The sequence below is a fragment of the Triticum dicoccoides genome, chromosome 3B (genome assembly GCF_002162155.2).
Source record: "Triticum dicoccoides isolate Atlit2015 ecotype Zavitan chromosome 3B, WEW_v2.0, whole genome shotgun sequence".
Taxonomy (NCBI): domain Eukaryota; kingdom Viridiplantae; phylum Streptophyta; class Magnoliopsida; order Poales; family Poaceae; genus Triticum; species Triticum dicoccoides.
The window spans coordinates 228,355,350-228,360,969 of record NC_041385.1 but is presented as its reverse complement, the minus strand read 5'-3'; the positions used below and the strand labels follow the sequence as shown (position 1 = coordinate 228,360,969).

The window sequence follows — 5,620 nt, the reverse complement described above, 5'->3', positions numbered from 1 at the left end:
TGCTAGCCATCAGAATCAGAGCTTAGCTCGGCTGATTCTAGCCAGTCTAGGTGTGAATTGGTCTCTGGAATCGAATGTATTTGGTGTCTGAATTAGTATTATCAATAGAAATTCTTTTTAGTTATGTCCCTTCTCCTGATCTCTTCCTCTCTCCGGCACCTTGACGCTCCTCGTAATCGCACCCATTTCTCCGCACAAGCACCGTTGATTTAGATAGATCTGCCGCTCATATGTGTGTCCGTAGGATCATTTCGTAATTTATGTTTCCAGAACACGCAAGATGAAGGATGCCTGGATCCCTATTTTGAATATTCTTTTTGTAGACATCACACTAATTTTATCTTGTTGCGAATGTGAAGCCCGTGCTGCCAGAGTAGCTTGAGATGGACGTCTAGCGTTTATGTGCTGCCAAATCAGTCACTGTCTGTATAGAGACTCAATTGCGCTTAAGAAATTCGATTAGAATCAATAAATCATTCTCTGCCCCATGGAAATGCAAAACTATCAAAGTGTTGGCGAGTCTTGCCTTGGATTGTGATGCCTTAAAACTACTTGATGTGATAATTGCACGGGATAGTGAGCCTTGGTGTCATGTCAAATACCTTAAGGTGTCATGTAGGGGGCCAAGGTTGTTCATTCATATCATTAGCACTTGTTCAACTTGCATGCTTTGTTGATATGTCTCGGTTGCAAATTCCATGTCTGAATTCAGCATAACTAAAGAGGCCCTCCTTCAAATCTGTTTGTTTTTCTTGAATGCTTCACAAATAAGAACATGTTAACATTTGAAACGTTGTAATATGTATTCTTCAATGTTTTAGGGTTTCAGATCCTTTGTCTGGACAGCTGTCTTATATCAAATGAAGGACATCATGAAGCTGTCACCCTCAACATCACAGTTTTTGGTCTCTGCTGCATTTTTCCCTTGGAGCATAAAACCTATATATGGGTAATGTTACCTTTTGATCGTTGCTTTATATGAAGTGAAGCTTACCAACAATTTAACCTTGGTTGATGCAAAATAATCATTCTTGTCCTTGGCCTATATCATGAGTGTTACATCTCAGTTTTCAGAATTACGCCTTTTTCAGGCATAAGCTTAGCTATTGTTTGATATTGGCGTCCACCACAACACAAGTTTATTACTGGACTTTTAAGGAGCTATAGATACGTAATTATTCCACTAGAGCTAAACGTTTTTTTTTTCAATTTCTGATTAATTACAGATTACCATGAATAGAACCAATCACTAACAATCTGAACATAGCTTGTATTCAAGTTACTTTAATAGAAAATTGATTAACAAGAACAGTTCATTTGTACATGGGCACATGACAGTAACATTTTTTTTTTGAGGAAAACATGACAGTAACATGGAAATGCAAAAGGGAACACATGACAGAAAGTATTTCCCATATCTGTTGTTCAATACCTTTGTCGCTGTAAATTAAGGCATTCAGTGGTTCTAGTACATAGGCCCGTGTAATATCAAACTCATAACCGGATTTCTAGCTAGTGTCCATGATCTATATTGCCCTAGTACTTCCGTGTCCACAGAGTTGCGCTGCTTTTTGGTAGTGGTGTTGTTATACGCATTAGTATGTTGCATCAAGCCAGTGAGAGTTCGGTTGCAGTCAGCTGTCTGGCAAGGAGGCCAAGGACAAAGGTGCATCGTAGGCCTGTAGCAGAAGATGGTCACCTGTCAGACAAGGATTTGCAGCACCAAGGAAACGGGAGGAAGGAGAGTCTTGTAGGAAAAACTATTGTATTAGCAAGTGTAGGATTAAAGGAGTCAAACCATGCGGAGTTTGTATCGTGCTAGGAAAAGTCAAAAGATCTAAGCATCCACTATATAGATAGAGATGCCATGTATCTATGTTTCAGGAAGAGACAACCAATCTTTTCTCTCCAAAAATAATCTCTCATCCAACTATGTCTACCAATATCTTGCAGCATTGCCATCTGGCTATGTTCAGTACATTAGTTGTCATGTTGTGGTTAAAGGTTCACAACTTGTTGCTGACAGCTGTACAACATCCATATATGCGTTGGTACATGCATTACTGGACATATTCCTGAACGCTCAATAAAAAAATCCTGGTTTTATTTACTTACCCATATATCAATTGTGCTTGCAGGATTGTGTCGGACTGTATGTATTCCAATTAAGCAAAGGAAGCGTGTACCCTATTTAATCATTTCTGGTGGTCTTTCTCTATTTCCATGGCTTATCATTGGGCTATCAGAATATTTGAGGAGCTCAAGCAATATTTTTACGCTAATGTTGATTGTACAGAACTTGGGATCTGCCATGGCAGATGTTGTTATAGATGCAATGATTGCAGAGGCAGTTCGATCAGCAGGGTGAGTAATTTTGTGCATCTTGTCTCACCTTATATAGCAAGTACTCCAATACAATGCTTTGAAACCTGAATTATTCTCTTTTCAGGCCAGAATTTGCTGGTGATCTCCAGTCATTATCTTGGTCATCAATGGCTGTAGGGGGGATATTTGGGAGCTTATTGGGAGGATACGCATTGTCCAATCTCCCAATAAATGCTATTTATATTATGTTCTCTGCTCTTCCACTGTTCCAACTAGTTACATGTGTTTTCCTTAAGGAATCTCCAAAAGGATTTGAAAGCACGACAGATAACGCGGCACATGATCATGTTGATGGTCAGAATATTGATAGTGCTTTTGCTGGACAAGGCTCAGGTGAATCTTTTAAATATGAGGGCACTAGGAAGCGAAAGGGTGCTCGTAAAAAGAGCGAAAGGAGATCATTATCCAAACGATCTGAAGCTCATGAGAAGCACAATAAATCAGTTGATTTATACTCATCTCTGAAATCAGCCTTAGTCAGTTTATGCACTGCTTTTAAGCAGCCAGCAATTTTGCGGTAATTAACCCTGCAATTTCATTTTCTCTGATGTTTGCCTCTTTCACTGAAGAGCCTAACCGGTAACTTCCTTTTTTCTTTTCTCTAGACCTATGGCATGGTTTTTCATTTCAAATGCAACAGTTCCAAATATCTCAACAGTTATGTCTTATTATTTTTTTTGACGGTGCTACGGCGGGCTTACGCCAGCCTGAACCATTTTCATTATAGATAAGATTGAGATACAACACGACGGTTAAAACAGATATCACCCGACACATATGAGAAGGAACCAGGAACAAAAAATAGAAGATGGAATAAGGAACAACAGAAAAAGAACCAGAAGCGAGCTATGACAAGCAGCCAACACCAAGAACTTAGCATCCATCACCACCAGTGGACCGAGAAGAGCGGGAACTAGCTTTGTTGGATCCGTCGAAAGGACATCCGCCACCGAGAAGACGTAGAGAAGAAGTTGCATGTTACCATGCGATCTCTGCACCTTGAAGAGCTAGGAGATCGTAGCCACCATCGAAGAGCATCCTGCTGCCTAGGAACGTCGCTGCAGAGAAAGCCACAGACCGTGCCGAAGGGCAATTTTCCGCCGAGATAGTCCTACACCTCCTCTGAGCCACACCACGGCCACCATCACAAATAGAGAGAACCATAGCACTCCGCAGGCCATCAAACCTCAAAAGCCACTGAAGGGTGCCGAACGCCGAGACCTCACCGCCGCCACGAGCCCCAAAAAGAGAGGTCAACCATCAGCATAGGATGACCAAGGTACTGGTCGCCGCCACAGAGCACCTCCACCGCCACCGCCCTACAAACCAACAACCTAAACCAACACTCCAACCCAGACATCAGACGACCAACCGCGGATCCCTGGCTCCTGAAACGACGCCCCCAAGGGGGAAACAACATTGAAGATGTCGTCGTCGTCCGATCCAGAGAAGGATATGAGACTTTCGCCCGAAGCACAAAGAAATAGCCGGCAACGGTAGCTCCCCAATGATGCCTTCACGAAGGGACACAGCGCCAGGAGACGTCGTCATCACCGTCGCCGACGAGGTCGGCAATAGGCTTTCGCCCGAAGCATCCCAGCCTGGCTGACTCCGCAAACGCCGGCCGCCGAGTCCGGCAGCGCTAGACCTTCCCCTCTCCTGCCAGTCCACGGCGAGCGTCCCCGCTTGGTCCAGCAAGAGTCATCCGCAAACAAAGCCGCTCACCTCGAGCACCTGCACAGACAGAGTTGGTTCTGTCTCGGCTGCCACCTGCACCCAACCCCTCACCGCCGTCCACAACACCACACCACCACACGCCTACCCCGCCTACAGCAGCCACCACTGACCCCCTAGCCGCATCCATGGAGAGCACCAGCCGAGCGAGCCACCGCCCCAGAGAGGTCCAGATCTGGGCGAAGAGAGGCACCCAGACCAGGCATGGTAGTCACCAGGGTCACCGCCACGGCCTGCTCCGCCACGTTGCGCTGACCACAACACCCGCCTATGCCACTAGCCCCCGGTCGCGGTCGCGGGGACCGCCGGCCAAGGGAACGGGCCGCCGTCCGAAGGGAGCGGGATCTGGAGCTCCCCTGGGCAAAGCGGCGTCGGATCCTTGGAGACCCAGCTGCCCACGCCTCCGCGCCGCTCGCGCCGGCGCACTTCGGCGCACTTCTGGAGATGTTTGAGAGAGCCACGACGGCCCGGATCGGCGATGGCCAGCAAGCAGGATTCTGGACAAGCTCCTGGCTGGATGGCACCCCGCTACGCTCATCCTTTCCGGACCTTTTCAAGCACTCTAGGCGTTAAGCAATTAATCTGGATCGGAGGGGGCAGTATTTTTTCGAAATACTTGCGCTTTGAGTCACTGGTTCATCTCTCCCATCATTTTTTCCTACCATGCTCCTCCTCCTCCACTTTAACAATGGTTGTTCAGTCACTACTCACTAGTAGAAAATCGAAGGATATAAAGGAGATTCCAGCCGCCACCTTAATCTGTCTTAAAATTTTGGGAATGTCTATTATTTTGGAATGAAGGAATTGCATCAGAAACATAAGTAAGTGCCTCTCTTGCACAAAGATGAGCAACACTATTAGCACTACGTCCAGGAAAAAAATAAGCGTAAGAGCATCTCTAATCGATCCCTTTATCATTTAGCCTCGAAGGTCATTTTTAACCAATCCCTTAAAACTTAGTGGAGTAAAAGGCTTAGTGGAGCATATATACTCCATTAAGTTTTTGGCTGGACCTAGCAGATCCCCTAAATATAACTGAGTAAATTTGTGTTTTTCTAAACTTTGCAATTCTAGTATAAATCGCGATTACATATTGGCACACATGTATAAACTTAACATAAATTTGAATGTTCAACCAAATTACAAATATAGTTTACAAAGTGAATTCAAAGTTTACAAACCAAATTTAAACATGTAGAATGGTTCAAATTTAGCAAACAGCATTTCATAGAACAACTAGGACTCGCTTAGACGTTGCCAATGATGCTCAACAATATCTTGTTGGAGCTGAGTATGAAATTGACTGTTCTCGATCTTGCGATGCCCTTCAAGGAATGTCAAGATCCTGTTTGTATCGTACTCTAGCTCAACCGGAGCCCCGTTGGTGATGTACCAAAAGTTCTCAGGCATCTCTCTCTCGTCTTTAATGATCATGTTATGCAATATGATGCAACAACTCATGATTCGTGATAGAACCTTGGAGTTCCAGTACCCGGTATTA

General features: G+C 44.7%; 1 pseudogene; it reads left to right on the top strand.

Annotated features, from left to right (window-relative positions):
• The window catches only part of LOC119279491, a 3,092-nt pseudogene extending 56 nt beyond the window's left edge, over positions 1-3,036 (top strand).
• Positions 3,037-5,620: the final 2,584 nt, after the last annotated feature.